We start from the raw sequence: 27,214 nt of genomic DNA, 5'->3' as shown, positions 1-27,214 counted from the left end.
AGGCCTAAAGTTGAGGCTGTCCAATTTAGTTTTATAAAGGATACTGATGTACATGGTCCAGCTTTCAGCCATGACATTGTTTCGATGTATTTGGACCAGTTCAGTTTCTCTATTTAGACGATTAATGATAATCCAAAACTCCTTGGAATTTTTAGCTTGGCAGGCCATAAAGAGTTCTAGTTGAAGTACATCCTGATGTCGTTTTTTGGCGTGCCAGATTTGTTTTTTTATAGAGCCAATGAAGAGTGTGGATTTCGTCCAAGAAACGGAGTTGGATCCAGATTTCAGTGCTATCAGATTTCTGTTCAAATAGTTTTTCAAGATTTTAAGATCTTTAGTGGACCACGAATGGGACAAGGTAGAGCCTAAAATGTTGGAGCCTAGACGGCATGGTCAAAATCTGAAAAGGGCAGAGAGAAGCTGAAGCTCAAAGGGTTCACAAACAAATGCTGTTTCCCAAAGTGGAAGACTCTGGTTTTAGAACAGTAGATTTCCAAATCAAGTATTTCACTGAAACATCTGAGGACCTTCTGATTCGCCTCCGGTTTTGGTGCGTCATGCTTGAGCCGGTGGCCATTAGGACGTTGTGTGCCCTATTCCGATGAGCTGCAGTCATGCTCTGGGTATATGACACTTTCATTACGCGGGATGATGGAAAAGGACTTGACCGTCTTGATCAGTGAAATTAAACAGAACCTGTAGTCAAGTACCGCAGTTATTTTTGTGGGAAAGTGTGCATTATAGTGCGGTTGATCTTCTTGATAACGTCCATTCAGGGCCCAAAGTGACAGTCCCTATAGGGTCAGTTAGACTGTGCCCTGTGACACCACAATTTTTTACCTGTGCTGGGATCGATAGACTGGAGTCCGCTATTGAGCCAGAGGGGTTTCAAAACAGGTTTTGAAGCTAGTTTACATTAAAATCACCTGCCAAGATGAGATAGTCATTGGGAAAAGTGGTGCTGATGTCCGCGATCAGGAGTTCTAGTTCCTTAACTTATTTCTTCTTCCTAGGAGCTGCTGGGTGTGTGTACATGTTTAAAATAATTAATTTAACCGTAGTGGTTTTCTGATTCCAGTTCTGGAGGTCAACTCGTAATAAAAATTATGATTACTGGTGGCTTGATTTAAGGCCTTGAAATCCCAACGTGACGATAGAAAGATAGATATGCTGCCAATTGTGTGGCCCATGGCTGATTGTCTCAAGGCAAGGTTGTAAAACTCATAGTAGCCTTCTGAAGGAGTTTCCACTTCTCGCCATGATTCCTGGATGCATATGATGGTATGTGATGTTAAAAAGGACTTGTCATCAGGGTCTGTTAGAATGTTCTCAAGGCCAGCCTCTTTCCAAGAAAGTATACTCATATAACTCGTTTGAGTGGGCTCATCCTCTGAGCTTTGAAATGGGGTGGAGATCGGTTTGGGAGCAACCAGCCAACCACAAACCTCATACTGAGTTGCCGATGACAATATGGCAAGCCTGTCTAGTCATGTGCAGAGATAGTAAGAGCTTGCCAATTGCTGACAACATTAAAATACAGAGAGCATATTGCATTTATGACCATAGATGAGGTTCTTAATGGTATATATTTCCTGCAGGTGTTTTTAATTTGATCTTGAGCCGGAGGGTGAATGTGGGGGGGTGTGTTCAAAATCTTGTTGAATAAGCGCAGGGAGTAATGGAGGTTTGGTGGCAGTGTTATCCTAATCCCCCATTCCTCAAGGAGATTGCGATTGTTGCATATTGTGCTAACAGCTGAATGAGTTGTCCATGTCACAGAGGTTGCTTCTTTCTGAGGAAATATGGTTGAAGGAATAAACTGTAATCTTCCAATGTTACTGGAGTTCAAATGGTGGAAATCTGGGGGAAAGGCTAGGAGTTTAACCACATTGACCCAGTTCAGTATGTCTTGGGGACCCATGATAATGTACTCTGGATGTAAAAATGTTGTTAGCACTCTGTCTCTGTGGGACAAACACTTCCGGGCTGCATCATGGTCAGGGTTGTAATAAGGCACCGGCATCACAGGCCAGTAATCGTTGGGGGCACTGCACTTTGAGTGACAATTAGTGATGGAATCAATGAAGCTGAGAGAATGGCCATTCTCCTTTGCTAATTGTGAAGCGAGGATAGTAGAAGATGAATCTGTGATTGCTTCATTTAATGAAGGTGCATGACTTGGCCATAGATTTTGTCCAGGGGCATCAGGGGGGCTGCAGCAGCTGGTGTGTCAATTTTTGTATTTGCTGGGGAAGTGCACTGGTGCTTTTCTGAGGTCCTATTAGAGGAGCAAGGTATTGATTAACTGTTCCACAATTGTTAACGTTAAACAATTCCCTACTTCGGAATGAATTAACAACTGTTCTACAAATTGCAGCACTTATCCATCTAAAAGAGGATTCTAACAAAGATCATCTATCTTTTTCAAACAGTGATTGTTTTTCTACCTTAAATGACCCTAAATCATATGCAGGTCCTGATAAACAACAGATATCACTGGTTGTACAAACCTCTGGGAATAGTGGTGAAATATACATACAGACTTGTGTCCCATGGTATGTTGGCCCTTTTTGCCTTGTGTCGCTGAAACTGTTTTAGTTGGCATTAGACCTGTGTGCACTTTTTCCTGTTAAATTGTGGTAGAGAGCATCTGCCCTCTCCCTAAACCATGGTCAACTTGGCCTACACCTAATTGGCACATTTAATTTACTTGTAGGTCCCTTGTAAATGATACTACATCTACCCAAGGCCTGTAAATTAAATGCTTTTGGTGGACCTGCAACTCTTACTGTGTGACACACTGAAGCAGCCTTTTAACCTGGCAAAGTAAATCTTTTACTAGATCTAACCCTTCCTTTTTAATAGATATATTTCACCCTTATGGTCGGCTCATATGGCAGGGTGCTTTGTATTTAATAGAATGTGTACTTATGTTTAACATATCCTACCAGTGGCCTGGGTCACATGACTGTGAATGGCTCTGCTGTTGGCTTTGTGTATTCCTCCCAGACAGTGAAACAAAAGGTGACTAGATGTAGACAGGTTGGGCCATCCTGCCAGGATTGCTGTCCTTGGAGCTGTGCCCCACCCCATTTACACTTCAAAGGGTTTGTCCCCAGCACACACAAAGGAACCTGACACTAGTCTTCTATTACCCCAGACTCCTTGGAGTCTTGACTGGGGTACTGAAGAATTTGCCAGAACTAAATGTGTAGCTATTGTAGGGAATCCCCCCAATTCAAAGGTTTGCACCAGGTATAAATATTGGACCTCCAGAATTACTCTTCAGGGCACTCCTTGACCTGTGGACATTACAGAAGAAGGATTGCCTTGTTCCCCGGAGGACTGCTCTGCTGCTTGAGGTCTGCTGTGTTCCCCAAAGGACTTCCTGCTGATGCCAGAGGACTACCCTGCTGCTTGAGGACTGCCTTGATCACCAGAAGCCTTCCCTGATACCTGACCACTGATCTGCTCTTTGAGAAGTAAGACTGGAACTTCGCCTTTCATCTCAGGCTACATGAGTGATTCCAAAAGTCAGTTGGTTGACCTCTTGTCTGAGCTACAGGGACAAAACAAGCTCCAGAGGCCTCCCTGCCACTGCACAGCTGATCTGTTGCATTGGGCCTGCCTGGGACCCGCTGGCCTTTGTTGGAGTGCGTTATTAATCCCAAGATAATAATGCCAAGATGTACCTTCCAGGTCCTGGACCCTTGATTGGCATTAGTTTGACTCCTTTGTGAAAGAAGGTGAAATCCTGAGGTTTTGGGCTCATTGTGACTAAGAACAGGCCATGTCCCTCTGATTACCACCAATACAAGGTTCTGGTGAACCTGACCCTACATGTGACTGTCAGAGATGACCGGCAAAGTGAGTTGTGCACTTTGCGCTACAACAACAACCCACAGTGACAGCCAACACAAAGCTCCAGCAGCAGCCATCTGTGATGCCTGACAGGATGTTTATGCTACAGAGACCTTCTATGATGCAAAGACTGCTCTTTATGCTACAGCAATGACCATCCACAATGCTTTCCCTGCTCCTTGTGGCCTCCTCCACTGTGAACAGAACTCTTTGTGCCAGACATAGAGAAGTTAACTTTTTTATTGAGACTAATCTTGTCCCTGTGCCTGGCCCATGATCAATCTCAGTCAGCCTAAATGAGTGACTTTCCCTTGATCTAGCACAAACAAATGACCTTGTGTGGTGGCTTGTTCTTTTAGAAGACATCTACCCATACCTTTGAAATTGCAAATCTCCTGTTCTACTGAATGGATGTTTGTTGTTCTGGTCTCATTGTATTTATTAAAATGTACTCTAATTGGTTTGGGATTTTTCCTGTGTTATGTTTTCACTTTATTACTGTTTGAAGTGCTGAATAAACAATTTACACATTACCTCTATCAAAGGGTTAAGCATAGGTTAATTTAGTGACTTTTGTGATTCACTTTGACAGGGACGGTAGCTGTTGCTTGAGCAGAGTTTACACCTGAGTGGAGCTTCCATCCACCCCAACCAATAACCTCAATTTCTTACATTTTTAATAATACAATTTAATTTGTATTGATTCTCCTTTACTCTATTTCCCTTTCACTACCATCTTTATAATTTTGTACCCCACCATATCCTGATAGTGGTCTCAATGAATCACCTATAAAAGACTGAAATGTAAACAATACCATTGATAAGGGCCCTCATCAGGAAATAAACCTCTTGTTTCTCTTTTCTTCATTAGTTATTGCTTCATGTTGTTGTCTCAGTTCGTTATATGTGTTCTATATGTAGGTGGGTCCATGGTACTTAAAATCCCCTCACCAATAACCCGATTTCTTAACGGGTGGGTTAGAGGTTCCACACATTCACCCCTATAATCAGGCTATAACGGTGTGGTTTCTGGTGGAGTTGAGAATAACGGAAAGCTACAAGTAATGGTGTGAGATAGAACATCTAGTAGAGGACATTCCACTTAAGAAGGTTTCATGTGTCCTTAGAGTTCCTAGAATCTGTAGTTTGTATTCTTTCCCCATTATGCAGACAACCTTAGTGATATGTCTCAAGGTAGCAGTCCATGAATGATCTCACAACATTTCACTCTCCTTTTACTCGTACATGTTTTAACCCAGGGTTCAGACCTCAACATTTGCTTTCAGAAGTGGTAAACATTCACCTCAAGTGGAGAAAAAATAAGTGGGTGATGGTGGGTCTTTTTTCACTAAACAATCGTCTAGAAATGTAGAGATTTTCCTATGTCCAGATGAGACACTGGGGGCCATATTTATACTTTTTGACGCAAAACTGCGCCCACGCAGTTTTGCGTAAAGTTTTTTTAAAGCCGGCTAACGCCATTTATTTGCTCTGTTCAGGCATCAAATTTATACTTTGATGCACAGCGGCGCAAACCACTGGTGTTAGTCATTTTTTTTTTTTTACTCAAACCAATGCGTCATGTCGTAAAGAAAAACGACGTTAATGAGGCGAAAATGACTGTGAGCCGGTTTACGGTGTTGCAAACCGGATACGTGTTGTTTTTTGACGCAATTGTGTCAAAAAGCTGCGCAAACACAGCAAAATGTGCTAAGGAGAGCCAAAATGGATCCCAGATGCTTGCAAATACCCCAGGAAGATGACAACAGACCAGGAACCAGCCAGGAGGACCCACAGAAGACCCAGGACAGGGATTAGAAGAAAATAAAGTGTTGCTTCAGTGCAGAGGAGCAGGAAATTCTGGTGAAAGAGGTGACGGAACACCAGCACCAACTGTTTGTCACCTCAAAGTTGCCAATTAGTAGGAGGGAGGCAATATGGCAACAAATTGTTGACAAGATAAACAATGTGTCAGATGTACGGAGAACAGTCATCGAGTGCAAGAAACTCTGGCATGACTGCAAGTACAGGACCAAGGAAAAGATGGACATATATAGTGTTTTGCCCCCGTCACGTGATTCCCACTACTCTTTCTCTATTGATCGTACATTATCTTGAAGAGTTTTACTTGATTAGGATAAGCCATTTATTCATGTTAACACCTTACTTATACTTTGCCCTGAGGAAGTCAATGAGATTAATTTCTCGGAGACGAAACACGTGTTGGATGTTGTTGTGATGACCACATATGGAATCTTTCTGATGTGATGAACATGTATGAAAACCTCGCACAAGAATAAAGACACTGAACTTTAACTCTATTTGGATTATATATTGATTCTCCGAAGACCAAGAACCTAACTGCACAGACTCTTATCTTATTTCATACGAGTGCCCTGGCCTTTTGAATCAGTTGGGTTTTTCCTATTGGAGAAACACTGGAGGTAATGGGAGGACCCTCTGTTCGGGAGCACCGTATTTACTATCTATTGTTAACTAAATGTTTTGGTGATATTCTGTTAGCACCTATCCCTATAATTTCCCCCCCTTTTCTTCACCTTACCTAACCTAACCTAACCTAACTGCACATTAACCACAACTGTCCCTAACTAACTTAAGCTAAACTTACATATCATATTTAATGAAACGATCTAAACTTCAACCCCCCTTATAAGACGGGACACATGGAGGACAACATATACTAAACACATACAATCTTATACTAAACAAATATATATATTCTTGTATTTTTATATATATATATATTTTTTTCAAAACCCCAACACCACCCATCCACCCACACACATAATAAAAACAGATATTGAAAGTATCATACCCGCACCCCCCCACCCACTACCACTAATTAAACTAACAGCCTATTCTAACCTAACACTAAGCCCCCTAAACCCACTAATTAAAAGAACCAGGAAAGAGGAGGAAGAGGAGGGAATCATGGCTGAGGGTAAAATGTTTACAAGTTCACCCTCAGCAGGGACTTCCTCATGGCACGCACCCTCCTATTAACTTGTGCCATCTCCTGATGCAGCCTGGTCATTTTCCTCAACATACTGTCAACGTTCCGTTGCATGAACTGAAAATTTGCTGGGTCAATGACTGCAGCATAGGTGGTCTGGGTGCCAGTTGAAGATGTATGTCCCCTTGTTGGTGCCATGCCTGTAGGAGGAGGTGCAGGTGGTGCTGTGACAGGTCCTGGAGCAGTGGAGGTTGACGGTCTAGCAAAGGTGCCTGCTAAGGTTGGTGCCACCTGGGTGGTAGTTGTGGTGCTGGTGGTGGTGGCTGTGGTGGACACTGAAGGGCCCCCTTGGGCAAATGCCCTCCACACTCCGGAGGCTCTTTCATGGCGATAACCCCTTGCCATGTTGCGAACCCAGACTCCACATCCAGAATGTGGCGGAAACGCATCGCCCTGCGTTGAAACTCCTGAATCTGGATGGGACTCATATTGGCAGCTGTTAAAAAAAATATAAAACCAAACATTAGGTACTTCATTGTGTGATATGGCTCCAGCAGTAAAGCAGACAATACATCTAATATACCAGAAACAGCCCATATCATCATACAGATCACTGATTGTCCCTGAGGAAGTACATGCCAATGCAGCCTACACATGTCCTATCAAACAGCACAGCAATACTTTAAAAGATGGGTAACAACTTAAATGACCTATGCATCATTGTTCAGCCGTTTGTCACATAAAAAATGCTGCAAGTCCTCCACATGTGACAGGTCAACTAATGACTAAATTCTGGATGACAATCAAGGGCCACAAGGTCTGTGAGTTGTAAATGGAATTGCCAGGATAGAATGCAGTTGCTAATCATGAGTTGGTATCCTAGTTTTGGACAAGTGACTTACAGATTTACATGTCTGTGTACTAAACTTGGATCATCAGTCCTAGGTACACTTTTCACAACCCTACATCTGTGCCTGGGGGGGGGGGAGGGGGTGGACAAGCAACAAATACTTTCAAACATCAAGGACACCCATGAAGCTTTGGACAGCTGTACATGGGTTAGGGCAGTCCACCACAGGTAAGGAGGATGTCCAACTAGGATACACCCAAACCTTGGACAATCCCATCCACACTTATGTTTGGAAATGCATACAATTGTCAGCATCATTTCCTACCAGTAACACATGACTTACAACATGCAGATAGATGCAAGCACACATCTGGCCATGAGCTGCATGCACACCTAGGACATTGTACTCAAGTGCCTCATACATGTAGCACAACATGTGGAGCTACATACTGCTAGGAAGTCAAACATACAGTCAAACATGTTCATTAGTGAATAGGAAGGCTCAAGTCTGTGGGTAAGACTTTGGCATCCCTATTCTGTGAGAATCAGGGTCTGACTTGCTGACTAAATCACAAATATGGTCCTCTGCTACATTTTCTCATTTTAAGTTTTATGCACAAAAGTCACCCTATTCATATGGCCGTGCCTACAGGGCTGCCCAACAAACCCAAAATATGACTACACGCTAATGATTGCCCAACTCAAAGATAGAAAAAAAATTATACTCCACTGAAGGAACATATCCGATCATTGACCAGCGCATCACACCTTGCTATGTATTCAACACAGAGGAGTCAATCACACAACAGCAGCAAACACAACACATAACATAAATAGCAACACTTACTGGAAATGTCTGGGTCCACAAATTGAGCCACCTCTCTGATAGTGTATTGGGCAGGTCCACCTGTAAAGCATGAAAGGGAGAAATGTGCTCAATGTCTGTGCACTGTACAACACTTCCCAATACAATTACTGTGTGTAGGATTAAATCAGAAAGTCAAGCCTCTCAGACATGATGATACTGCATCCAACATACCACTGCAAACATGTACAGACCCGGGCACTCCAGTGACTGATGCACACATATCTGCACACACGCAGTGGCCCTAACTATCATGTGGCGGCAAACATGCTCCATCATTTGTTTGCAGACTCATTTATGGAGTGTATTCCTCTCATCATCTGTATCCATGAGAGACATGCAAAGCCACTTTCCTGGAGGACTGCAATACCAGTCACCCAGCTATTGTGACTAAGACCAATATAAAACACACAGGTACAATGTACAGAGGGCCAGGGATAGTTGTTACCCCTCAATTTGTATCATTTGCTTCATTTTATGTGCCACAGCTATGGTAAGTTGCACCAACCATTTTGATATGAACCCGCATGTATTACTTTTGGCATCCATCCCTAATTACATTGTGACACAACAAAGTCCAAATATCAGTCTAAGATGTTACCTGAGGCCAGCTATAACTTGTTACGTATGTGTCAGAATCCAGTTTAGACATGTATCAAAAATAATTGAGGGACACATTATTTCTTGAAAATCTCTGGATTAAAAACACGTCTTTCCTGGTTCACTCACAGACCATGCATAAAACATATGTTAGAGCCGCATTTGCATCATCTATTGACGAGAACGCAGCACTAATTTACTGGCTCCTGTTGTGTTTTGTAAGTTAGTGCAGCTGTTGCGTCAACAAATTATGGTAATGTGTAGGAATTAGTGTATAACTCACGGCAACTGTATGTTTAACTTGCATTCCACATGTCCAAAAACATTGCCTGCAGCATATGAACAAATCTGCTACTGCCACTACAGAGCATTTAAATGTGCACATTACTCTGATTTGTACTCACCAACAGGGCCACCAAGCACAATCCCCATGTGGTCCGGCAGGTCTTGCTCCCTGGCAACCAGGTCAGCTCAACGGTGTTTCAGCAGGTGGTCGTTGCGCGGTTTGTTGTAAAATCATTGGAGATGGTACAGGACCTTTGCCCACCGGAGCCTCCTTGCCTCTTTGTGATACTCCTGTATCACACGCCCTCCTGCTTCTATCATTAAAGGTAGGAAGTGACACACCAGCCAAATAAATCCACCCAGCTCCTCCTCTCCTCTCCTGCCAAGACGAAGCCTACCCAACATGCTTTCAAAACAAAATGTGATAAAGGGGTACAGAGGATAATGAAGGGAAGGTAGGAGAGGGAAATTAAAAAAGATTAACACAAAACAGCCCAACTATCTCCAAACTACTACTACCCACAACAGACTCCCAACAGTACAAAGACAAATTTATACACCAGAAATGACAAAAATACACTTACACAGGATACCACAGACACTTAGGAAACACCAAAAGATAATTTAAAGACCACACAGGAGACAAATTCACAATATTCACAGAGACAAGTCAAAACCACGGCCACACAGTCAGGAAATATCACAGACTGCAAAGTGAAAGTGAAAGTACACCCACTGTACCAATTCTGTAAACAGGCTATCGTATTACATCACTTCCTGCCTCAAATGCGGTGCGCTTTTATTCTTATGCGTCAAAATATTATAACACTTAAAGTCTGTGCCCCATTTTTTTTGACGCACATGCTTAGAAATTACCCTGCATCCATATTTTCTAATATTTTTCACCCTTAACCAATTTCATGGGGTACAGTGTGGGAATTACCACTCAGAGCCAATGGATGTATCATGGAAATGAGCGTCATTTTCCGCCGCACATGCGTAATGTTTTGACACATGTGTGTCTTTGTTGATGCGTGTGCGTCAACATTTCTGTCTTTGACTGGGTTTGGGTCATTTCTCATTTGTAATAGCACATGACAGGTATGAGAATACCGAGATAGGCTGTTGTCACCTACATTGTGCATTCCGGTGTATGGGCACATGTGACAGATCATAGTACTGCGGACCATGATCCTCTAGTTGTTGTGCCGGATTTGCACTCTTCACTGACGGAATAGATGGCGAAACGTGTGGAATACAAATAGGTATTACCCAGTTTGGGCATGTTTTGCATCAATAGAGGATAGCAAGGCTACGCAACTCAATGCAGTAACTCAATGCCTTTGTGTCAATGTGTGTGAGCCATGTTTCTCCTGTGGCAGTGGAGGAGCCGCAGACCAAGCAGCACGTGTGCACATATTTCCAGTGGTTAATTGCACAAAGGTGTCCAGTTCAAGTATGTGGGGCCATGTGTAGCCTGAGTCATTATTGGGGTCCATGTTGTCACTGTTACATGCAGGTCTAGTCATGAATCAGTGGAGCCATTTCCTGCATTTACTAAGTATCCTTCACAGCTGAAATGAAGGAAAGCCAAAGAGGTATTGAGAACACACATGGGGATAGTCCAGCTATGGCACTGCAGACGTTTTATGAGACTGACAACAGGGCAACCTTGGTGGGCTGACAAAGTTAATGGACGAGGAATTTTAAACCGGCAGGTTTCCTCACAACATTTGTACACAGGGTGGCCTCTAAAATTCCCACTGCAGCCAGAAACATCAGTGCCTCTGTGCTGATTAATCTCACAGCTATTCACCACACAAGCCCCATCAATATGTTGGGGGCAATGTGAATCAGCATGTGGAGTGTTAGGGTACTAACATGTGTTGACATTTCATGCACATTTTCTGACGTTGTTTGTTGTGCTGGAGGCACCATACCCAATCCATGCCTACAACCGTGGTACACTGTCACTATTTGTCACTCATGCATACATGAAACTCAGACAAGGGATGGGCCAAGATTAGGCTATTTGAAGACAAGTTCCACCCCATGATATGATAAGTAAACTGATTACTCTATACAATGTATTTGAGTATTCATTGTAGACCTACCAGACACAATACCCCAGGAGGAAAGTGAGGGCATGGAAAGCAACTTTGAGACAAATGTAGCCACAGGGAACCCTTATGGTGACGCTAAGACAGGAACCAGTCAGGCTAACAGGATGCAGGGTCAATCAGGAACAAAAATGAATAAGGCAAATACACAGTGAGCAGACTGAGACTGGTTAAAGCTGGAGCAACACTGTGGAAAATTAAAACTGTATTTGTCCTGTGTGTTGTAACGTAACACAATAACCCAAGGCCTGTGTTACACAAGTGATTTATATGACATGTAGTACAGTGTTATACATATAATGGCAGTTTCTATGCTGTTCCAGGCAGCTGCAAGGGCAGTGCATGTTCAAATGGCTGGTCTGCATGGCGGTGCTCACAGGTGTGTGCAGCTTCAGTCTCTCACAAATCCTGTAGGTGGGAATCAAGTTTGAAGGGCCAACAGTACCTTTCACATGGGAAGCAATGGACAGGTGATTACAGGTCCTACAGACTACAAGGCAGTGCATTATTCAACAGAAGTCCATGCAGACAGAAGAACAATGACTATGGCATACCATACTAAAGAGGGAAGCACACTGGATTCAGAATGTGAGTCTGGGTGTGTGTAGATGAGGGATTATCTGGGTACAAATATTCCATTTCCAGGGCTCTCTGAAGAAGGGTGGGGTGAGACAGGGAACATGGCAGTGACAGGACTCATGATCTGGGCTGGCATGTGCAAGGGATGTCTTGTGAGCAATGCTAGTCATCCCTGGGGCACTCGTGCTATCCATTTGCTGCTTATTTGGAATTCTTGTCACACATACTCCTTGCAGAGGTAGCTGATGTATCACTTACTGATGAAAATGGTCTGGTCATACCTTCTTGTTACCAATGCAATAGCACATCAACTGCCTCATGTATGAGGCATTTTATCACCTTATTGAATGATGGTGTCTTAGTTGTGTGCCATATGCTGCAATGAACCATGTTGCCAACATATATGTGTGAAATAGCTGTGGTCCTCTGATATTGCCCTTCAAATGTGAAATGGACAGGATATATGTCATTTACGGTGTGTGTGAAGTTGGGTGTACATTCATACCCATCAAATATGATGTGGATTTTTCTGTATCCTAATCTGTATTTCTGCAATGCTCCATGAGGCTACACTCTGATTATGATTCTTAGGGATAATGTTATGCAAAAATGATTAACCAGGCCATGATATAGTGAATAGAACAGGTGTTTATTGACATATGGTAAGACAGTGGTGATGGATGAGTAGAGTTAAAAGAAATTTTGGACAATATGTTGTCACCGACGCCATCCTGCAGCTGTGTTTGGATGGTCACTCTCATGTTGATGGACAGCATCCTCCTCTTCCTCCTCTTCAGGCATTTGTGGGTCGGGTTCATATAGAGGAATGTTCAGCCGTATACATATGTTGTGCAGGATGGCACAGGTCAAAATGATTTTGCAGACCATTTCTGGTGAGTATAGGAGGCTGCCTCTGGTGATGTTGAGGCACCTGAATCTTGAGTGCAGGATGCCAAAGGTCCTCTCGACTATGGTGCCTGTCCTCCGATGTGCCTCATTATAGGCACGCTCTGATGCTGTGCTTGGGTTTGCAATTGGGGTCATGATCCATGGCTGGATCCCATACCCCTGATCAGCTGAAAGAGAAAATGAGTGAGAAAATGTTGATGTTACTTGCACCATGATTCTCACTTTGCATGGCAGTTGTTCTCTTGTGTTGTCTGTGACTCATCGGTATTTGTGTTATTGTGTGGAATCCTAGGCTTCGAGGATGTACTATCAGCATTGGGTTTTTCCTTATCTGAACTGGTGTTTTGCTGATTGACCAGATGTCAGCAGTATTTTTGTTGAGTTGCAGTACATTGTGTACTCCCTTGCATTATGCCATGTGAAAGAGTTGCCCATGTGTCTTAACTGGGGGAGACATGCTACTTTCATAAACACAGATTAAATTCCACAGTGGTGGTATCACGGTTGCATCTATATGGCCTGGACATCCCATCCAATTTAACATATGCAATAGAATTAGTTGAACATCAGTGAGACCCTTAGATATGGCAACTATGCACACATATCCCATGTGTGACAAATTCTCTGCAGACAGACCTATTTCTCTGCCCTTGCCAAGTCGACTCCGGTTCTTACGTGTACCTATACTACTGAACATGTTCTAGTTCAGCTGGCTAACTTGGTTGTGAGGTTGTAATTCTGAGTGTCAGAATGTCCACATGCCTGTACATCTGTTGTGTGTGTATGAAATTGTCTCAATCCGTATGTGTAGGAATGTGCACTTTCAATATTGTCACATCAATATGTGTTCTTAGCACAGTCCACTTGCTTATTGGTAGTGGGCAATGTCAGAGCAGGAGTGATGTGAGATATTGGTACAGCCTCAATGATTCCATGTCATCTTCATTGTAGTCATCATCATGCTATGTGTCTCATGGCGTTTGACCTGCAGAAAAACACATTACACACCCCTTACACAGTACTTATTGCTTGGAAGGGTATTTGATTGAGTGTTCTTGATGTGATATTGAAAGATTAATCTTTCAAGTTGTACTGCCAGTTAAGGCCATGTCATTGTCATTGTCATTGTGTTGCTTTGAATTGTTCCCTTGTGTCAGTGGAGTGGCATCTGTTGCTATTTGGTTCTGTCATTTGTCCATAGGTGTGTAGCCAAATGGGTGAGGATATCAAACATGCCTAGTGGTGTCATAACCTCAGTGTGTTCCTGGCCACGTGTCAATGTGGTGGTGTATGTGTTATTTGTCTTAGAGAGTTGTTGTGCAGTGTGTGTATATAAGTAGGTTTCTGTACTTACCAACAAGTAGGCCATTGGATTATCGTCCATCCTGGAAGTGTTGATTGATGGTGCAGTGGCGGAAGATGAATGAATCATGTACACTCCCAAGATACTTTGCCATGATGTTGGTGATCAATCCCCGGTGATCAACAATGGCTTGCACATTGATGTAGTGTGTGTGCTTCCTGTTGCGGTATAGATGATCGGTTGCAGCAGGTGGCACAAGGCGTACATGTGTGCAGTCAATGGCACCAAGCATGTGTGGGAAGCCGTTGATTTAGTAGAAGCCCTGTTTGGTCTCCTGCTGCCTCTGCTGTGTGTTGGGGAAGCTGATGTGGCGGGTGTGAGAGAGATGATGGCATCCAGTACCTTGGGAAGGAAGGCAGAGAATGAGAGCTGCGAGATCCCAGAAACCAGGGCACCAGTGGTTTGAAAGGAGCCACTTGCCAACATGTGGAGTACAGCTAGCAGCTTGGTTTCTGGTGGAATGGTGTGGGGTGTCTGCAAGCTGGGTGCCAGTTGAGCCTGTACCGCTGGATGATGTCTTGTTGCCGGAGTCCCAGAAGGGTTGTCCTGGTGCAGAATATCCTCTCCTGCCTTCTGCGTTGCCTTTGGGGTCCCTGCTGGTGTTGTAGAAGCTGCTGTTGTTGGTCCTGTGCTCTGCGTCTGTGTGCATGCTGGATAAATAGCACCTCATTGTCTTCCTTTTGGAGTTCTGCTATTGCTTGTGTGTGTTTTCCTTAAGTACGGGTGTGTTTGCCGCATTTTAACGCCTGCCCTGACCCAGGCGTTATTTTTTTACGCAAATCGGGCTGTGCATCATTTTCCGACTCCGCCTCCTGGCTGTGCGGGATTTTTGCGCGGTTGCATAAATATGGCGCACAGGTGATCCGGTCATTTTTTGGACGGGAACGCCTACCTTGCATGTCATTAACGCAAGGCGGTTTCCCACATCCAGAAAATGATGCACATGGCAGAATTTTGGCGTTCGTGGGCTCGGGCGTCAAAGTTCAAATATGGTGCACGGTTTGCGCCAAATGTGCGTCAAAATATTTTCGCACATTCGGCGCAAACAGAGTATAAATATGGGCCTGGGCACTTCAGCCAATGATTAGGGAGGCAGTCTCACAAGAGCTTATCTCTTTTGAGAAATGTCTAAAGAACAATGCACAACTCAAACATACCAAATATGATGTTTTTGTTTTATAGGAGTACTTGTTAGAAGGCTAGATTTAACATAACACATCAGCTAAAAAGAAATGGGAATTAGAAGTGGTAGACATCACACAGATACAAAATGAGGCAGACTCTACAACTGAGCTTGAAAATTAACATGGAGCTCTTAAACATGGCAGCCACAATATACAGTTCTCAAATATTGGTATTGATCACTACAAAAGGTGGCAGAGTGGGACAAGACAAAACGGAAGAAATATTGGAGAGGTTGTGGAGCCATATCTGTTGCATCCGTTGCAGCACTGTCTGAAATTAGGTCGGTATTGAGATGAGGTGATATTGGAATTGGAAAAAGAGGTTAACATTTCCATACTCAGCAATCTAGGAGTTATTATTTTAGCCTTACCAATCCTGGGAAGGAGGTCACAGAAATCGATAAGGACTAAACAACCAGGAAAACAGTGGTAGTGAATGTTCAGACCATAATTGCAACATGTGGCAAGGCAACTCCACCATCCATCTCTGACAGTATTAGCAGAATATGGGGCATCCTAACCATGAAGAAATATGTAGAGCAGCATTATAAATCATACAAAACTGACTGGGCTCCATGCATTTCAACTTTACCATGCAAATACAGAGAATGAAGTAAACCTTGGAATCTTAGATGTCACTGGATTATATTAGATTTCTGGCAGAGTATTGGAACCTCAATATAGTGACCAAATATATTGATTACAAAAATATTGTTTTTCTATACTTATAATGGTAAGTACAGAAATATTGAAAAAAATATCATTTGACGCTAAAATTGTTTTAAAAAAACGTTTTTTATTAATATGTAGTACTAAATCTTTAATATCTTAATATGTAAAATTAATATCATTTAAATTAAATAAATTGCATGTGTCGATGGCTTGGGGCCACCTGCTGCTGTGGTGAGTGTGTGCGTAGGCCAGATCCAAGCTGTCCTTACACCCACCCACAGGGGAAGTGCTGGTGCTTGTCCGTAGGCCGCCCCTCTAGCCCCCTCCTCCAGAGAAGGCAGCTGATGCACTTTTTCTTTCACCCCAACCTCCCCCTCAATGATCTGATGATGTTGGCTTGCACAGCGTGCCGACATCATCAAAACCTGCTGGGACCGCGCTGAAAGCCATTTGCTTCCTGTGAGGTTGGATGAAAGGTAGATTTATTCCTCAAAGGAGGGTTTGGGGCAGCCAAAGAGGCATTGTGGGAAAGGAAAGAGTTTTCATTTCCCAGATGTTTCTTTGCTGTGCATTGCTGCTGCATGATTGTGCATTGGGAGGCTATTACAAAGCAGGAATGCCCACTAAACACAAGGGATTTTTTGTTGTAGCTATTGTTATTTTGGGGAGTGGCCCCTTGGGCAAGGGTCACACTGTTTTTGGAGGTGAATAATGTGGCCATTTTTAACTCCGAGGCAGATCAGCCATATATTTTCAGACCAATCTGCCCCAAGGGGGACAGAAGCCACTGGACACCAGAGATTTTTGTATAAAACAATTTTGTTGATTTGGGGAGCGGTCCCTTAGGTAAGTGTCGCTGCCTTCTGGGGGTGAATGTCCTGGTCAATTACATCCTTTGGGGGCAGATGAGCCATATATTTTTAAGCCCATTTGCCCCCAAGGGGCAGAAGCCACTACACCAGGGATTTTTTTTATGAAAAAACTTTGTTTTTTGGGGAATAACCCCTTAGGCAAGAGCTGCTTCCCTTTTGGGGGTGAATGTTTTGTTAATTTCTACTCCTGTTTGGGGCAGAAGAGCCACATATTTTCAAGCCCATGTGCCCCTAAGGGTGGCAGAAGTCCCCTGACACCAAGGATTTTTCTTATAAAGCAATTTTGTTGCTTTGGGGAGCGGCACCTTGGGCAAGGGTCGCTCCCCTTTTGGGAGTGAATGTTGTGGCTGTTTCTGCTCTCCTTTGGGGCAGATCGACCATATATCTTTTAGCCCATCTGCACCCACGCAGGGGCAGAAACCACTAGACCAGGGATTTTTTATGAAGCAAGTTTATTGTTTTGGGAGAGACCACCTTAGGCAATGGTTGCTCCCCTTCTGGGGGTGTATGTTTTGGCAGTTTCCACCCCCTTGAGAACAGTTTGACCATATTTTTAGGCCCATCTTCCCCCCAGGTAAAGGTTCTGTGTGTGAGTGAACTGGAGTTCGGCTGTTAGTCTGACCATTCTGGCGTTTGGTTGTCTGTGTGTCTGTGTGAACTTGCCCTTAGCTGTCAGTGTGTATAGACTGATGCATGCCTGTTGGTGTGTGTGGGTTGGCATTTGCCTGGTGGTGTGTGTGGACTTGTACTTGGCTGGCAGTGTGTATGGACTGGCATCTGGCTGATGGTGTGTGTTGACTGGCTTCTGGCTGGCGATGTGTGTGGCTGGCATTTGGATGGTCATAGTGTTTTATCATGTTAATTGTTTTATTTTTGCCATCATTTGCACTTGTGATTATAATCTTTTATTTCTCCTTTTTTATTCCAGTGCATTTTAGACTACAATAAGTACATGGATGGTGTAGCTAGAGTAGATCAGAGGTTGGAACTTCACAATGCTATTTATAAGGCTTACATTTGGTTTGATGAAGTTGGCTATCCACTTGTTCCATTTAGTAGCCGCCAATGCGATTGTTGTATTTAAGTTTCAGCGGTCTGTGATTGGCAACCTTGTTGTAGTAAAACGGGCAAGTGTTCCTAGTGTTGGAGGTGTAGATGATGTGGCTAAATTGAAAGATGGTTCAGATTTCATCATTGGCATTAGTGTGATGTATTTAGTTAGAGCTGTTGTGTTTGTGGTTACAGTTTTGTATCTACTTCCAATTGGTTTGTGTTTTCTTTTTTGTTAAAACAAATGTGATGGCGGTGTACATGGACTGTTGCTTGGCTGGTGTTGTACATGGACCTGCACTTTGTTGGATGTGTGCATGGACTGGCGCTTGGCTGGCAGTGTGTGTGGACTTGTGCTTGGCTGGCGGTGTGCTTGGACTAGGGCTTGGCTGGCTGTGTGTGGGTTGGTGCTTGGCTGGCAGTGTGTGTGAGTTGGTGCTGGTGGTGTGTGAGTAGTGACTTGCTTCTGGTCACTACACACACTGCTAGCCAAACGCCAATCCACACACTTAGTCAGCTTGCAGGCGTTGTGATTGCTGTGTCAGTCATGTGGGCATATGAAAATGATCGGACCTTGAATGGAGCTGTCTGTTGATGTGAGTGCTGTAATGAGCTGGACCCATGGCTGGTAGTGTAAATTGTCTTGAGTGTGTCATGCATGAAAGGTGTGTAAATGGCCTGTAAAGAGGCTGTTGCCTAGATGCAGCGTCACATCTCACAAGCAGTGATTCATTGGTTCAGTTTTTTGACCTTTCAATCATAAACAGTGTATTTCATTTTTGTGAAATCTCTTGGTAATAACATTTACATTTTGAACCTTTCACTCATCCTTGTGCCAAATCCAACCAGTATGTGTGTGTACTTGAGGAATAGATGGTTGTGCAGTAATATTTGTCTTTTCTCTCTTTCTCTGCCAGGGTGTAAATTGTCTCCAGCAAAAATCTACCAACTCTAGATATTTTAGTAAACTAGACACCCAAAGGAGTACAGGGTGTTGTGCCTCTTGTGGATCCCAACGACTTTTTTTTTACCCACAATGCCCTGCAAACCTCACAATGTGAGGTAAAAATACATATTTTGATTGCTTTCCTGTGTCATATTACTCCAGAATCAGAAGGAAATCACAAAATTCCTAACGCCCAGCATTACCGTACTTGTCCCAATAAAAACTGCTACCCCACATGTTCCTAGGTCTAGTGCCTGTGACAGGAAGAGATGAGATTAATAGCAATGGGAGTCCTCGCAAAGGGACCCTCATTGACCTTAGTTTGATTGTTCTGGTGCAGGCACTATGCCCAGCAACACAAGTGAGGTACCATTTTTATCAAAAGACTTGGGGGAATGCTGGGTGGGAGGAGGTTTGTGGCTCCCAGCAGATTTTAGAACTTTCCAAAACAGAAATGAGAGGAAAATGTGTTGTTAAGTAAAAGTCTGAGGTATGCAGCGAGTTGTGGGTAACAAAACATCGTGTGAGCCACACAAGGCAGCCCACCCCGGATCAATGTACAGGTTGGCTAGGTTTACCTAAGTATCAGCTGACTAAAGGTTCCAAATCTTGAGCTACCCACATTGAAAAAGGAGAGTCGTTTTTGGGTAAATGGGCTGTGTCCATATTGCACTTTGGGCTGTTTCCTGTTGCGGGCACTAAGTCCAACCACACAAGTGATGTACCATTTTTATCAGGAGACTTGGGGGAGTGCGGGATGGAAAGAAGTTTGTGGCTCCCCACAGATTCTAGAACTTTCCATCACAGAAATGTGAGAAAAATGTGTTTTCTTAGTCAAAGTTTGAGGTTTGCAAGGGATTCTGAGTAAGAAAACGTGGTGAGAGCAAGCAATTCAGCCCACCCTCGATATTGCTAGGTGTCTATTCTATTAAAATGTACAGGTTGGCTTGGTTTCCCTATGTGCCTGCAGAGCTCGGGCCAAAATCTAGAACTACCCACATTGGAAAAAGAGAGTTAGTTTTGGATATAAACACATGCTGTGTTCATGTTGCGTTGTTGGCTGTTTCCTATTGCGGGTACTCGGTTTACCCACACAAGTCAGGCACCATTTTTATCGGGAGACTTGTGGGAGCATAGAATAGTAGAAGATTTCTTACTACTCATTGGATTTTGCTGCATTGGTGCCTTTCAACTGTAAGCCAGTATATAAAATATTTTCTTTGTCCCTCTCACGGGAATGCACAAACCCTGGGTATCATTAGAATCCCTGGGATGTTGGAAAATAAAGGGCACAAATTTGGCGTGGCTACCTTACGTGGAAAAAAGTTATGGAACTCAAGGTGAGAGCTACCTCAAATAGCCAAAAAAAGGCTCAGCACTCGGAAGAGGTGGGGAGGCTAGCCACAAAGGGGTTTAATACTATATAAAATATATACTTATATAAACACATATATATATATGTGTGTGTGTGTATGAATGTTTACATTTATATATACATACATATATAAAGTAAGACTTATTAAAAACATATATTTTACATTATATTAAATTTTTTTAATTATTTTGTAAGTGTAGTATTATAAAATCACACACAGACATATATCATAAAACTATTAACAAATCAATTACAAAACATTAAAAAATGAATAATATATAAAACATTTAAAATCCAGAAAAAACATTTACTTTTTACATTAAATTGTATATATATATATATATATATTTTTTTAAACTTAAAAACCCAAAGGTAACCATAACTTTTGCCCTAAGATAACTATAACTGGCAACCCTGCCATCCCACAGTGCTCTAAACAACAACTAGACCAGAAAGCTTGCTCTTGGTCCAGAAGGCACCCTTTTTATGATTTGGTGTAAATCCGTTCAGCAGTTTTCTAGTTATTAAAAGAAAAAAAATTGTACATATAGGAATGCGGATCCTCCTCGGATCTTCCTTGGATCCTCTTCGGATCCACCGTAGAGCCTCCTCAGATTTCAATGAAAAGCAAATCCCTGTTTGATTTGCCACAACCCGACAGAAAATATGCAGCTGGCATTTTGTTTCTTGTATGGGGGGGTGAGAAAAAACAGTACAAAAACATATAAGGTGTCAGGATACAGGTATCATGACCCCATAGGACACATGGAGTGGTCTGCACGGGTAAATTTTTTCAGCCGATCCGCTGATTCAAGGATCCATCCTCAGATCCTCCTCAGATGCTGGCAAAAAGCAAGGCCCTGATTGGGTGGCTGCAACCTCGCCGCAGAAATATTAAAGTGTGCGTTACAAAAACCATAGAAATTCACTGAAAAAAACTGTAAGTTTGACCTGTGAGTTATAGTTTCCTAACATAAGTATAACTATAAGTATAACTGCAAAATGTCTATGGTTTTGTATGGGTAAAGCGTCAACATAATGTCCCTGAAACCTTTGCTTTTTTTCAGTTAAAATATATATATGTATATGTATAGAGATATATATATATATAAATATATATATATCTACACATATATATCCGCATATATATGAATATACATACATATTGTTTTAAACAATATTAGGAAAAGTCTGACAATAATAGATATACTATTCCTACTCCACCGAGTGTAACATTAGGGAAATCGCTGCAACAAGAGGGACAATGTTGGAATTCGGATGGCTAACCTTTACTATTCCCACTCAAGTTTGTGAAACCCTAGGAAAAGCATTGGACTATAGAGGGTCAAGATCTACTATTCCTACCCCAGTCTGCACAACAGTAAGGAAAGTCTTTGACTTTAGAGAGGTTACATTTACTGTTCCCACTCCAATATGTGCAACAGTAAGTAAAGCTATGGACTTCAGAGGGATGAAATCTACTATTCCCGCTCCAGTCTGTGCAACAGCAATGAAACCGTTGGACTTCATGGAGGTAAAATTTACTATTTCCACTCAAGAGTGTGCGACAGTAGGGAAGGTGTTGTACTGCAAAGAGGCAAGATTTACTATTCCCACTCCAGTCTGTGCAACAGTAGGGAAAGTGTTGGACTTCATTTGGGTAAAATTTGCTATTCCCACTCCAGTGTGTGCAACAATAGGGAAATAGCTGGACTTCACAGAGGTTAAATTTACTATTCTCATTCCAGTCTGGGCAATAGTAGGGAAAATATTGGACTTCGGATGGGTTAAATTTACTATTGCCGCTCCAGTCTGTGCAGCAGTAGGACAACCATTGGACATCGGAGGAGTAAAATTTGTTATTCCCACTCCAGTGTGTTCAACAGTAGGGAAAATGTTGGACTTCGGAGGGCTATCTGTGCAACAGCAGGGAAAGTGTTGGACTTCAGAGAGGTAAAATTTACTATTCCCAGTCCAGTCTATGCAACTGTAGGGAAATTGCTTCACTTTAAACTCATCTAAATAACCCTATTATTTTACAACAAAGTCTTAATAAGAAAAAATAGTTAACCAAAATGAAAACCAATTAAACAATTGACATGAATATTCAACAATATATTAATTAATTATCAATCAAAAAAGTATTTTCACTAAATTACCTCCCCACACTATACCCTCACAAACCTAGCAACCTACACTTAAAATATAACTATATTAAATGGGTATAGCACAATTGCCATGATTAATAATCAATTCAATAATTATTAATCATTTAATAATTAATAAATAATGTTATAACTTCCAACATTATGCCCCTGCAAACCCACCAGCCTGCACCTAATGTATACCTTAAAAACTATAATTGTTACACAATTCATATCATTACTAATCAATTAAATGTGTATTAAAAAATTAACAATTAATTATTAATTAAATATTGCTTAATTAACTCTTCACTCTACACCCCTACAAACCCAGCAAACCACGCATAATGTAGAAGTAAAAATATGATTACTAGACAATTTACATAATTAATAATCATTTTTTTAACTTAAATTGTTAATTACTTATTACTTAACAATCTTCTCACCATATGCCTCTACAAACCCAGCAAACCCACACCTAATATATAACTTAAAAACATAATTATTACACAATTCAAATGATCAATAATGAATTAAATACTTAATAAAAATAATTATTATTTATCAAATCATTATTACCTAATTAACTTCCCTCCCTTTACCTCTAACAAACCAGCAACCTGCACCTAACTTATATCTACAAAATATAATTACACAATTTTCATAACTAATGAGCAACTAATCAATCCAAAATACATTAATAACTAATTGTAAATTAATTATTACTTAATTAACTTGTCACCCCATATCCCCATAAACCCATCTACCCTGTATGCCACTCTAAATTGCTATTAGCAATTTAATTAAAAGTTGTAAATCACTTATAATTATCAACTCTATCTAAAAATATTACTAACAATTATACAAACAATAATAACACATAAAACTAATATATGAACTAAGACACATAAAGATAATTTAAAAAAATATATTTTTGACAACTATATTATTCAAAACGATATTAGCTACAAAGATATTCTTGAAAACAATATTACATACCTAAAACAAATCGATATTCTTGCCAACAATATCTGTGCATCCTGATATTTGTGTATCACAATATTTTTTTTCCGACATTTCCGGAAAGCAATATTTAAAACTCAATATGTTGTCCAAACACCATTATTTCAAAAAGTTGCACCTAATTATTACTACGAGGTAGTAGCCAACCAAATCTAGCTGTATAAAATACGGTGTTTGATTAAGATTTAGAAATGCGGGGACTGATTTATTTTGTTGTACAGAGTACCAAATGAGGCTGATTCCTGTCAATGTAGAGAGTTGTTTGCCGATCCGGTGGACATCTTTAAATTTTGCTGGCAAAGGTCTCTCGGGTGGTGCCCTCAACCTCCCTGACAGAGTAAGCTGCATCCACTAAACTATACCGGGCCCTTAAAATGACTATAAGGTGCCATCTTTGGGGTGGTAGGAGGGTGGGTAGGAGGTTTGGGGAATGTTGGAGTTATTATTTAACAGTTATCAGTGCACTTTACCAGCCATTGGTTGAAGGAATGGGTTATATATCCAGACAAATCACAAAAAATATGTGAAAGCAGATCGGATTGTGACAAATGTAGATTCTGGCATTGGACTAAGAATGAACATGTGAGATATGGAGTACTCTATTTCAAGAACAAGGTAGTGGTGGGAAATTATACTTCAGAGTGGGCATTTGGGAAGCACAAGAAATGTGAATAGTACAGCATGTAAACAGAACTTGAAGTGATGCAGGTGGACAGCATCTGTCAACATGACGGAGAAGCCTGTTTGAGGGGTATGAAGCTTGGTGTGATTATCCTCTGGGTTACTCCTTCCTCTAGTCTAGTGGCTGAAAGACTACATTAGATGACGTCTGCTTGTAGAGCCCAGTAGATTAGAATCTCTTCTTAATGTGTGAACTGCCAATCTAAACAGTAAAAGAAACGAAGCGCTTGATGGTAAGTGCCCTGGAGTGAGTTTGAAGAAGGCACAGTGACTGCTGCACTGACGTTCCTGCTTCTCAGTCTTTAAACTTCTTAGCCCATATATCTCCTATGTCCTCCTAGTCAGATACTGCTCACTTGTTATTCCCCTTGACACTTCATAAGCACTTTATTGAAAAATCAGTGCATATGTACTGCTTCGTCGTTAAGGAGCCCATTACATTTTTAAGTGTTTAATTCAATCATAAACAACTGATCTTGGTTACCTTTTACTTCATGAAGTAGCAGCCTCTCTTACTTTGTGAGGTAACTGCCGACCTTAGGACGACAAGCCCACTTCAGACAAGAAAAATAAACTATGTCCTATAGTGTAGAGACATTAAGAGTAGAACCATCATGTAGCTCCAGTACACTGCTAGAGTGGCATTTTCCGGGGATCCAGAAACTGAATCATGTGGAAATACGTTGTGATATCTGTACTAGCATTGAATATACCTGTTTCGCGTATTCATATAAGGGTCCAGGCCCTTCATCTAGAACCATGAAATGGTAGCCTACTTTAAACATTATGGGGCAGATATAAGAGCCCCTTGTGCCACTTTAGCACCGCTTTAGCGTCATTCTTTTGACGCGAAGGTGGCGCTAAGGTGCCCTTTTTCCAGCATTATTTTTACAAAGTGGTGCAATGCATGCATTGTGCCACTATTTAACCCTGTGCTCCACATTATGCATGCGCCACACAAAATGTGTGCACAGGGGGCATTCAGGCACAAGGAATCACGCAAAAATGGCGCAGTAAAATCTACAAGGTTTCATTGCGCCATTTTTGGCATCATTTTTAACATCTGCTGAAAGCAGGCGTTGAATGGATGCATCCTTTGTAAACAGTGGGCATCCTTGCACTTTGCTCCACTAGCATCAACATGTTTGACGTTAGTGGAGCAAAGTGCCACAATAGATTAAAAAATGTTGACGCTTTTGTTTCTAATACGCCCATGATGTGCTGTATCATAAATACGCGCGCACATGGTAGCGTTAGAGGGGAGCAGGGAGGTGCAAGAAATACTTGTAATGGGCCCCGACCTGCGGCAGGCTTTGAGTAGCTGAGATTAAATAACGTTGTTGACTTCCAGTCAAGAGAGCAGTGGTATTATTGGGCTTGTAAAACAAAAAAATGAAAGACAGTGTTCAAATGCGCTTCTCCATTCATTTTACTCTAGCCCCATTTCCCCAATAGTTAAGAAAAATGTTCACACTTTATTTCAATAAAACAAAGCTTGCAGCATCAGCTATTAATATCGCGTGGCCTACTTGTATCTGTGAGAAATAATTGTATACTCCACATAATACTCATAAAGGTCATACTGCTCACTTTTAAAATAAGCATCAGAGGCACATGCCCCAGTCACAGTGGGAGGTAGGTATAGGTTAGTATAGGGACTGTAACTATAGCAGTGCACATACAAGTCCCAGTTGAGTGCCTGACAGACTGTGCCAGCATGAGCGCGTCATAATCTCTCTGTTTTTCTCTCTCTTGAAGTTCTGAATTTGCAGCATTGAAAACAAATGTGACCAACACCATGAATCTGGAGTCTTTCCCACAGGCATTTCACCTGCTCAAATCAGACTAAATTGTCTGCTTTGAGATTCTGTCTGAAAATACAGATTTCCACTAGAGGCTGGAAAGGTGGAGGCCGGTTTTGCAGCGGTGGGAGCCGGTTTTGCAGGGGGTTGCAATATAAGCCCCCAGTTACAAAAGCAGCAGCGCTTCGACCCATCCCTCCCCCTTCTTAAACGCCCCCATTTCACCGCCCCCAACCTCCAGGGTTGGTCTGAAAAAATTGCCAGGGCTGCTTTGGGTTCCCAGTCCGGTCCTGTGTACAAGTCATTAGACATGACTGAGATCTGTTCATACCCATTGTAATATTTTACTTTGCATGTGAGACCATGTTTATACCTATTTTAAGATACTCAGTAGGCCCACACTGATGTACAGGCATCAAGCCTCATTAGGCGTAACTCTGAAATCTGTAAAAGCAAACTATTCGATTGGCTTTCCTTTCCTCGGGCGGGATTCTTAAAATTAGCACTAGCTGATGGCAAAGCACCGCAGTGAGCAATGATCTCATTTACTTTTTTATTATACTCTTCAAGTGAAAGGCCTCTCATTGTGACTTATTTTGCTATTTCCATTTCGCATTGATCACAAAAACGAAATTTTATGGAATTTTATTTTTAGCCTTAATATATTTTCATCACATGCATACATTAAAAGGCAATGTGTTGTTTTTTTGATAATTGTAATTTTGGCTTGTCAAGCAGTGCACAATACAAATATAATAAGAAAGTACAATGCTTCGCAATGGCATTAATGTCGGTGGTCCAATCATTTCTATTAGAAGGCTGCTAGTAATTTAAAACGTGTCTGAGATGCAGTTTTTTTACTTGATTTCACATCCAGAATAATTAACCGCAGACAGGCTAATGATATATTAAAACACCATTGAAGGAAAAGAACACTGGCACGCTTGAATTCATCACAGTTTGAAAACAAGCTGAGAACATTACGATATTTATCAGTGAAAACATGTAAGAAGTAACATTTTTGACGTTCAATAGTAATATTGTGTTGCAAGTATGCTG

Source organism: Pleurodeles waltl, chromosome 3_1 (genome assembly GCF_031143425.1).
Source record: "Pleurodeles waltl isolate 20211129_DDA chromosome 3_1, aPleWal1.hap1.20221129, whole genome shotgun sequence".
NCBI classification, from domain to species: domain Eukaryota; kingdom Metazoa; phylum Chordata; class Amphibia; order Caudata; family Salamandridae; genus Pleurodeles; species Pleurodeles waltl.
The sequence above is the reverse complement of the archived record's forward strand: the minus strand, read 5'-3'. Positions refer to the sequence as shown.